The sequence below is a fragment of the Talpa europaea genome (genome assembly GCF_964194135.1).
Source record: "Talpa europaea genome assembly, chromosome: 7".
Classification (NCBI taxonomy): Eukaryota; Metazoa; Chordata; class Mammalia; order Eulipotyphla; family Talpidae; genus Talpa; species Talpa europaea.
The window spans coordinates 394,203-404,573 of record NC_140074.1 but is presented as its reverse complement, the minus strand read 5'-3'; positions in this window follow the sequence as shown (position 1 = coordinate 404,573).

Below are 10,371 nucleotides of genomic sequence, written 5' to 3'. Positions count from 1 at the left end.
GGCCCTGTCCAGGCTGCTTCTCTGAGCTGCCGCCCCTCGGGGGGAGGCCTGGGCCCCTGCGCCAGGCCAGACAGCCTGGTCCAGAAAGATGGGGTGGCTCCCGCAGGGGGAGGCAGGGGTCCCAGAGAGCCTGGGGAGCCTCGGGCGCTCTCCCGCCGCCTGGCCCGAGCCCTCCTTCCTGGCTGCAGGGCAGCAGCTCCTGCTGGGTTCAGCTCCAGGCTGCGAGCGGCCATGGCCCCCCTGGCACCCTCACCCCTACCCGCTGTCCGCCCCAACCCCGGGGGAGCTGGAACTGGCAGGCTGCGGCCAGTCTCCCCGGAGGTGGGAGGCGGCCACACGCCCTTGCGCGCCCAGAGGGCTGTGGGGGCCGCGCCCACCCCTCTCCTCGAGTTTTCCTTGGTCTGCCCCCCAAGTTTGCACTTTAGTTTGACCATCCCTGGGGACTCCCGGGACAGCCCGCCTGTCCCGGCTGCCCACTGAAGGGCCCTCCTCCCCCTCCGCTCCAGAGCGGGCGCCCCCGCGGCCTGGACGGGCGGGAAGGCGGGGGTGCACTGATGCCCTTGCGTGTGGGCGGCCCGACCCCCAGGCCGCGGCCAGAGAGCGTTTGCACTAGCGTGCCCCTCGGCGGGCGCGGGCGCAGGCAGAAGCGCGGCGGGCTGGTGACCGCTGTGTCTGCGGCGCACCCCGCGTCCTGCATGTCCCCGCGCCCCGCGGTGGTGGCGGTGGCCGGAGGGGCCTTCCAGAGTGCCTTAGCGTCTTTTGATCATTTTTCCCAAGGAAACCAATTAAGAGAACCGGCCCCCCTCTGTTTACACGACTAACCCCGTCCTGTGCTCGTGCCCCGCCCCGCCCGGCCGCAGGCCTGACCAGCCCCTCAGCACTCACCGCGGCCGCACCCCCGCCTGCCGATCAGCAATACTCGCGCTACGTAGCCTGTTATAGCCTCAGTCATAGCAGCCTCGCGGGGGGGGCCGCGCCCCCAGAGTGCCGAGCGGGCCTCGGGGGGCAGCCGGGACGAGTGCAAAGGTCCAGGAGGAGGGACCCCAGTGGACGGATACTGTGAGCTGGGGCCGCCCGGCGGCCCTCGGTACTTGAACTCTTGTCTTGCACTGTGTCTGGTCTCGCGGAGCCCGGCTCTGCGCGGCGCCCGAGCGTATCTTGCCTTGCCCTGAATGTGGGCGCAGCGGTGGGCGCCAGCGGGCGGGAGGCCTGGGGCTCCGCGGGCCCCCCCAAGTCCTGGCCCGGGGTGCCGGCGGCCGGGAGGGGAGCGCCCGGCTCCGTGTCTCTGGTGAACACGCCTTGTTCTGTGCCGCCTCGGGGCCGGGGGCGCGCGGGGGCCGGGGCTGCCGGCCGAGCCACAGAGCCCCGCGGCCCGCCCCCGGCTCCCGGTGCCCGCCCGCGCCGGCCTCCTCGGGCCGGTCATCGGGAAAGAGCTGGCCCAGCCCCGACCCGGCTGCCGGCCCCGCACGGCCCGCGACGGCCCCGCGTCGGCTGCGCCTCAGAGCGTGGCCTGCGGAGCGCGGGCTCCGGGCAGGGCGAAGGTTCTGGTGGTCGTCTGTCTGTCTGTCTGTCTGTCTTATTTCTGTGGGACAAAAGGAAAAGGAACTTGCGCAGAATCTAAAGCCCCGAGCGACGGCCGCCTCAGCGCCCATGAGCTGCTTCCATTGTTAGCGTTTTGCACATGATTGTAATTTTTATGTCAAAAGAAGCCAAAACTTGCAATACTATTTTTAGCAGACAAAAAAAGAACTAAGTGTAAAATGTATAAATATTTTCGACTTGAACATGGATGTCCTGGGTGCCAACAGCCTGCTCCTCCTCCGGACGGGCGGCCCTCCGAGGGCCCCTGGCGGGGGTCGCAGTGCTGAGGCCCCGCCGGCCACACCCCGCCGGCCACACCCCAGGCTTCCGCTCGCTCGTTGTTGGTTGGTTCCAGGAGAGGCCCCGTCTGTCCTCCCGCGCCCGCCCTGCCCCTCGCAGCGACACGGTGGCCGCGGCCGAGGCTGTCCGCACCCCGGCGCAGAGGCCCGGCCGGACCCCGGCGTCGGGCCCCAGGGGTTCAGGGGCGGAAACCGCCTGGACAGCAGGACGCGATCTCCTTGTAAAGCGCTTTGTAAAATTCCCATTTACAAGATAATAAAGTCAGTTTCAACCCAACCTGCCTTTATTTTGCTTGACCTGCGGGGCTAGGGGAGACTGGGGTGCAGGGTCACCCCCCATCCTCGGGCCCTGGGGAGGGGCTGGGCCTCCCTGGCTGGATGCCCACTATTTTCACCTGATGCGCACCCCGCACGCCCAGGTTGGGGCAGGTGGACGTGACGTCCTGCGGGGTCACGGGGTGTGGTGGGCGCCCCTGGGCGCCGGTGGAAGCGGTGGAGAGGGCGCCCCTGTCCTCTGTCGTCTGCAGGCTGGGGCAGCCGCCTCACCCGCCTCACCCGCAGGTGTGCTGCAGCCTCCCCCAGCCGCCTCCGGCCAGGTCCACCCCAGGCGGATGGAAGGGGAATTGCAAAAGGACAGGGCGGTCTCAGGTCCACTGGGAACCCCCATCTCCCAGGTGTCTCTGGAACCCCATAGGGGCCCCCCAGAGCCACGGCCAGCACACCCCAGCACACGCTCTGCAGCAGATGCCCGCGGTTTCTTTTTCTTTCTTTCTTTATTTTTCAGATTGATTTATTTATACAAGAACCGGGTACAGGCCCGATGCCGGGAGGGTGAGAGGACTCACCAGAGACAGAGCGGGGAGCAGAGCAGGCAGGCTGACGAAGTACACTGCTGAGGGGAGCAGCGGGCGCAGCAGGAGAGGTCTGCTGTGCCATGTGGGTTGCTCCGAGGCTGGCAGGGATCGAACCAACACGGCAGAGGCTGCGGGCAGCTTCACAGCGCGGCTCTCAACCTGCTGCGCCACCAGGGGAGGCCCTGGTCGTGGTTTCTATCTGTGTCCTCTGCGCAGGGGACTCTGCAGCAAGGGTGTGGGGTCACTTAGGCTGCCCCCGGGGGGAGGGCCGGTGATCCTGTCCCCACCAGGGATGTCCGAGGAGCCCGGCCCCGTCCCGCTCCCAGTCCAGCCCAGGCTGCCCGGGAGGTGCTTGGCCTCTGTTCCCCGCTCTGGGGCTTGTTCCTTGTGTACTGGGGGACGGTGTCGGGGGGCCCAGCTCACCGGAGCCAGCCAGCCTGCGCCTACCCTCCCCCGCACCCGGCTGCACATGGGGAAGCCCAGGGCCTGTCACAGCGCCCCAGAAAGGGCCCCGGGGAGCAGGTGCCCCCAGGGGAGCCAGGGCCTGGAACGCGGCACCGTGACCCCACTCACCACAGGGCGGGGCCGCGGTCGGCAGGCACGGGCTGGCCGAGACCCCCGCCCCGCGGAGCCGCACGCGATCTGCCTAAAAGCTCGGCCCGGCTGAGGCGGCCCCTCCACACCCGCCCTTCCCGGAAGGCCGGCGGCGCGGCTCCTGCGGTAGAAGCCAGGCCCGCCAGAGGCCCCGTGACCAGCCCCCGCCGGCCACTTGCCGCGGAGCGGGGCGCCCAGGACAGGCGGGCAGCGGGCGGGGCCGGGTCCCCGGGTCGCCCCGGCTGGGAGCGGGGGTCCTGGCTCGCCTGGCTGGACTCGGCACCTCCCGCCTAGACGGGCCACACTGATTGCTCCTGGGGCTCGGGGGCCCACTAGGGGCCCTCTCGGGCAGTAGGGTGCACAGCGGCTTCTCGGGGATCCCCCAGGGCGCTTCTGTGCCAAAAACCCGGGAGCCGCACGGGGCTCGGCCGAGGGCCTGGGCTGGGGCCGCGGGAGGCGCCTGCGCGTTGGGCAGGTCCCGCTGCCCGCTGGGCCCATGGGCAGTGCCGGGCCAGGCAGCAGGACTCAGCCGCCGCGGGCCACCGGGGATGGAGGCCCATGGGCCCCGCGTGACAACCGGGAGGTCTTGCCGTGGGGAGGACGCCCCCCGCGGACCGACCCTCAGACACGCCCTGGCCGCATCCACTCTGCAGGGAGGGAAGGCCAGGCCCGGGGGCTGCGGCAAGGGCAGGGTGGCGGGCATGGCTGGGCCGGGAGGGCCCTGCACTGGGGGGCAGGGAGGGCACCCCTGGGCCTCCGCGCTTCCCTCCTGCGCTGGACCCCAGCCCCGCCCCCCAGGGTGGTAGAGGGGCCGAGGCGGGAGCACTTCCCCTCAGACCGGGGCTGGAAGCTGCTGGCGGAGACGAGCTGGGCCGCGGCCTAAGTCCCGTCCTCTCGGCCACCCTGAGCGAGAGGGGGAGGCCGTCGGGCCGCGCCCTGCACTGGCGGCCGCTCAGTGACCGCCCGGCCCCGTCACTTCTCGGAGGCCTTGGCGTGGGCAGCGTGGCTGGGGGGTCCGTGGGCGGGTGGGGGCTGGGCGGGGTCGCTGGGCCATGGCTGTCCGCTGGGGCCATCGCCTGGTGCCGGGAGGACCTAGAGGGGTCCCCAGTGCGGGGGACGAGGCTGGCCGTCACCGAAGGGCAGGAGGCAGAGTCGGGCTGGCAAGGGGGAGCAGCCTGCCTCCAGCAGAGGCCACAGGCCCCGCACCCCACCGCAACCCCCAAGGCTGAGACCAGTGTCCGAGCTCAGTGACCCCCAGGGCCCGCAGCGCCTGCCGCCCCCTCCCCGCATCCCAGGGGTCCTCAGCTCCCAACCGGCCTTGCCCCCAGCTCTGCCAGCCTCCGGGGCAGGGTCCCCGAGTCTTGGCGGGGGGCTCAGGTATCCCCCGGGTCTCTGAGACCGAGGGCAGGTGTGGCCAGTGGGGGCCGAGGAAGAGCAGACGCCGCGCACCCGGTGGGAGACCTGCCAGGAGGGGCCGGCGCTGGCCACGGCTGCCACATCAGGAGCCCGGGAGGAGCCCCTCCCTTCTGTGCACCCCCACCACCCTCCCGTCGGAGCGCCCGCTTTCCCGGTCTTCCTGGTGCCGCCCCCATCCCGGCCACGAACCCCGGGGCACAGCCAGGCCCCTGGGGTCCTCCAGCACTGGGCGAGACCGGGCTCCCCTGCCTGCCCTCTGAGCGAGGCAGGCAGCACAGCAGGCACCCCAACCCGAGCGTGGGGGCTAGAGCGGGGCTTGCCCTCCACCCTGCCCCCCCCGGCTGTCCCCAGAGGGGCACGCGAACCGGGGTGTGAGCCTCGCCCCCATCCGGGTGGCAGCGCCCGCCCGGGCACGGCTCGCTGCTGTGTTTAGGCGCGGAGCTGGCGGCTGGGAAGCTGTCGGCGGCTGTCTGCAAACACCGCCGCGCCGCGCCGCCTGCCAAGGCCGCCAGCGACAGCTTGGCTGGCAGGCGCTCCCGCAAGCTGCCCCGCCTGGCACGGGGCTCCCCGCCGGACGCGCTGTGCATCCCACGGCCCAGCGGTGCCTCCCCACGGCCAGACCCTCGGGGCAGTCGCACCCCTGGGCCCCAGCGGCTGGCTGAGGGGTGGGGGGCGCGTCGGGAGCCGGTGGCCCCAGCCCCGAGCTCAGCCTGCGCCGGGCCCCGGCCGGCCCTCCCGGGCGCCTCTCGGCGGGCTCCTGCCGGCTGACCGGAGCGGCCAGTACCTACGGCAGCCAGAGGGCCCCCGCCAGCCACCTGGCCCATGCCCACCTGGAGGGGTCGCGGGCCCAGGACGCCCCCAGCCCGCACTGCGCCGGCCGCTGGGGGGAGGGCACCCTGGCAGGGCCGCCGCCTGGGGGCCCGGAGCTCGGTCCCGTCCCCCCCTCCGCACCCCGGGCCTGCCTCCCCTCGCCCAGGCCGACCGTGGTGCCCCCGCCCCCGCCCGCCTGGCTGCGGCCCGAGGCCGCCTGTCGCCCCAGGAGCCCGGCTCGGCCCGGCTGAACGCGGAGCGGTGCCGTCTGGGGCCTCGCAGTGAGGTGCTCGCCCCGATCTCGTCAGAGGGGCCGATCTTGCTCTCTCGGCAACAAAACCCACCTGCTGAGGCCGCCCGGGAGGCCTCCCTGCCCGCAGCCACGGGCCGGAGGGAGGGGCCGCCTCGGGCTGGGGGACCCTGGCCCATCCTTGACTTTCGGTCCTGACACCTCGGGGCGGGGCGACTCCAGACCTTCGGGGTGGGGGCGGGGGCGGGGCGGGGCGGGGAGGGCGCTCCAGGCACTGACCCCCAACATGCCGTGGGCGCACACGAGGCGCGGGCGTGCGTGCAGATGGGGGGTGCCGGGCGGGCCGTCCAGGGAGGGCTGGGAGTCCTCGGCCCGACCCCGTCTCGGCTCTTCGTTAGCCTCACCGGGTCTGTTTTGCCGCCGTCAGCAAGGGGGCGGCGGCCCCAGCGCCCGATGGAGGGTCTGTGGGACGAGGCGAAGCCCACAGTCTCTCCCTGGGAGCCCTGGCTTGAGCCCTCTGAAGCCTGCTCCCGAGCTAGGGGACCGCTGCTCCCGCCTCCCCTTGAGGGCCGGAGCTGCTGCGGCCTCTCCCTCGCCCCAGGCAGCGCTCGGGCCCTGCACCCCGACATCGCGCGCCTGCCAGCGCCCCCCACTTCACTTTCCCCGGGCTCTTGAGAGGGCGGGACGTGGCACCACAGCCGGCGCGGGGCCTGGTCAAGCACAGCCTTCCCGGGAACCGGCTGGAGCCGTGCGGGGAGCGGCGCCTCGGGGCGAGGTGGGCAGCGCTGAAGCCTCTGCGCGGCGGGGCCGGCGGCCAGTACCGGCGACCAGGCTGCCTTCCCGCGCTCGGCCGACGGGCGCCCACCCCGGGGACGGCTGGGACCGGCTCAGAGCCGGCTGCTGGCCTGGTGCGGAGCGGCGAAGGCGTCCTGGCAGCACCCTCCTGGGAGGAGGGGGCAGAAGTTTGGGGTTCGGCCCTGTGTTGGGCGCAAGGTCAGGGTGCAGGGCCAGCCCTGGCACCGAGACCAGTCCCCTCCTTGGGCGGGGTCCCGACTGGCCAAGTCTCTCCGGGGGGGCCCAGGCCCACCCTGGAGCCACACAGGCCTGCTCCCCACCCCCTGGCCCCCAGGCCCCTGGAGGGACTGGGGTGGCACCCGCTGGGGGAGAGGGGCCCCCGTGAGTGGGGCCAGCTGCAGGGGGCACCTCAGGCGGCCCGCCCTGATGGGGGCTGGGGAGCCGCACGGATTCTACTGCCTCCCCTCCAGCCTGGGGTCCTCCTCACCTGCGCCCCGCCTTAGAGGTCCCCCAGCACTCTGAGAAGCTTACAACCTGCAGGCTGGGGGGACAGCCAGGCCCAGGGCCAGTGCGGGGAGCGCTGCGTCCCTCCTCCTGGCGGCTCTAGTTGAGGTGGGGTGGGGAGAGGCTGACCGCTGCCTCCAGGAGCCCTCCCAGCCTGCACCACCAGGCCCGCCCTGCCGGGCTGCAGGCAAAGAGGCACCTGGAGATCCTGCACGGCCTCCACCTGGGGAGCGGGGCGGGGGTCCTGTGCATCCACCCCCAGACCGGGGAGGGGGTCCCCGTGCCTTTGGAGCAACCAGCTGCTGATCGGGGCGGGTGGGCTGGGACAGCGGGGCTTCCTGGCGGAGGTGGGCGCGGGTCCTCTGGCTGTGGAGCCCCGCGTGGCCCCCAGCAGTGGCCAGGCCGGGAGGCGGGGCCCAAGCACCACCCCTCCGGATTCCACCGCAGGCCTCTTGCCCCCTGCAAAGGGCCACGGCTCCCCGGGAAAGTGAAGCCTTCCCGCGGGTGCGCCGAGGCTGGCTCTAGGTCTGGACGCCCTGAGCGCTAACTCGACGACGAAGGCGCGAGGGCCCCGGGGCCAAACCTGACCTCCCTGGTCCTACCGGTAGGCGCGGGGCTCTGAACAGGGGCCGGGGCGGGCTCCAGGCTCCTCCCGCCAGCACAGTTGGCATCCACGGGGCTGCGGGGACACACGTGGCTCTTCTTGCTGCTGGAGCTCCGGCCGGCAGGTGCCCTGAGGCCGCGTGGGGAGCCCTGGCCCCGCGTCCCGGCACCGGCCTGCGGCCCATGCTGCTCTGCTCCCAGCGCGGCCTCCTCTCGGGGACAGCAGCCGGCCTGCTGCAGGCGACCCCCTTAGCCCTCCGCTCCCCCCGTGCCTCGGCCCCGCAGGACACAGTGGGGGACTCGGGTGTGGACCCGTCCTTGGGGACCCGCTTCAGCCCCACGCGATTCTCGTCCTCAGAACAAGCCCGGAGGTGCGGCCAGGTGGGCAGCGTGGACAGAGGCCGTGGGGCGGAGAAGCAGGCGGAGCCAGCACAGCCCAGGCCCAGACCAGGCCCCGCCGCCCGGCCGGAGGGTGACCAGACCAGCGTCCGGCCGGGGTGAGCAGGAGCCGGGCCGAGGCCCTCAGTGCTGCCGCCTGCCGTCCAGGGCCATGGCCGCGAGTCGGCGGCAGCGCCCGGGAACCCCGCGCTGCTGTCCAGGGCCCGGAGGCGAGGGCGCCTGCGCCTGGCCCGGCCCCAGGGAACGCTGTGTTCCCGCCGCCTCCAGCCCATCTGCATGCGGTGCCCGTGCCAGCCACAGCGCCCGTCCAGCCAGGCCAGCCGGCTGGGGCCGGGGCGGGAAGGCTGGGGTCTCCCGGCAGCCACCCCTCCCTAAGCCTGTGAACGACCCCAAAGCAGAACCCCTGGCTGAAGCGGGGCCAGGCGCCCCCCAGCCCTGGTCTTGCCAGAAGGGGGCCGGGCAGGGGGGGCCGCCTGTGCAGGCCTGGCCCCGGGTGGGGTGGGTGACCACTCGGGCAGGGCAGACACAGGCCGGCGTGGGGCCAGCGCCCCACCTGACCAGGCCTGGGGCACCCCGCCCCACCGCTGGTGGCCACGGCCAGGCAGGCTCGAGAGGGCGAGGACGGGCACGGGCACGGGGGCGCCACCGCCCGGGGCTCTGGGGGTGGGGCAGGTTCAGCCACTTGAGCTCTGGCTCCTCTTGGCCCTCCTGGGCTTGAGGCCTCCCGTGGGGACCGAGGCCGACTCCTGGGCCGTGGCCGCCGAGCGCAGGTGCTGGAGGCCACGCTGCGGGGCCTGGGAGCCCACGGGGGCCTGGCCGGGCTGCGGGGCACCGAGAACAGGGACGCTGGGCAGGCCGGACCGAAGCCCCGCCCGACGCCCGCGCGGGCACAGCGTGGCCGCGGGGCCGCCCTACCCGCAGACACAGGCGCGCGACCCCTTGCTTGCGCGGAGTGGGGCCCCCACGCGCGCGGCCGAGCCGCAGCAGCCCCCCTGAAACCGGCGCTTTGCAGGTGCTGCAGCTGAGGCTCCCGGAGCGGGCGCCCCGGACTTGGGGAGGGCCCTGCGCCCACCCCCGCGCCCCGGAGGGGACACGCCGGCCGGGAGGAGGGCCCGGCCCTTCCAGGCGCTGCTGCCCGCCCGCGCTCCCCCCGTCCTCCCAGCAGGGCCTCCAGGTGGGGTTGGCCCCCAGGTCCCGCAAGCCGACGTCTGACGCCCCCGCCCCCGTCTGTGGGGCCCCGTGGCCGGCGGACGCGGTGCTGGATGTGGGGGGCGCTGCAGGGGGTCAGAGCCGAGAACGGGACCCCCGGCCCGCCTCGTGCGGGGACCAGCCCCCCACGCCGGGGTCCAGCCCCGTCGCCACCGCCGCGCGTCGGGGGTCCCGCGGGCCCGGCTCCCCGCTCCCCACCGCCCCGCGCTGTGCTCCTCAAACGGGGCTCCGCGGCACCCCGCGCGAGGGCGTCTCCCCTGCGGCCGCCCCCGCCCACCGCCGCCCGGAGGGGCCGCCCGGCGCGGGGGCGCGGGGGCGCCCCGCGGCCAGACCCCGGCCCGCGGCCACGGCTCGCCGGCGCCCCCTGGCGCCCCGGCCCCGCGCTCGGCCCCCGCGGGAAGCGCGCCCGGCAGGCGGCGGGGCGGCCCAGAGCGCGCTCCAGGGGCGGCCCGGGCGGCCGGAGCGCTGCGGCCGCCGCCTCAAAGGCAGACGGGCGGAGTCCGCTCAGCCGCCGAACTGCGCCCCGGCGCCGGCCTCGGCGCGGCTCCCGCTCGGGGCTCGCCGCGGGGGTCGGCGCCCCCCGCGCCCCGGCCGCGCGGGGTGGGCGTGCGCGGGAGAGGCGGCGGGCGAACTACAAGTCCCGGCAGGCTGCGGGGCGCAGCGCGCACTTCCAGCGCGGCGGCCGCCAGAGAACTACGCCTCCCGGCAGGCTCCGGGGCGCAGGCCCGCACTTCCGGCGCGGAGGCAGCCAGAGAACCACAACTCCCGGGAGGCTCCGGGCGAGCGGGGACGCACTTCCGGCGCGGCCGGCGCGGAGGACCACATCTCCCAGCAGGCGGCGGGCGCGCACTTCCGGCGCGGCGGCGCGGCCAGGCGACCGCTCGGACCGCGGCGGGGACGGGCGGCGGCCGACGGGGCCGGGCCGGGGCGGGGCGGGGCGGGGCGGCGGCCCAGCGGCCCAGCGAGGGAGCGCGCGGGCGGCCTGGCCCCGCCCCGCCCCGCCCGGTGACCTTCACGGGCGCGGCGGCGGGCGGCGGCGGCGGGCGGCGGCCGCGCG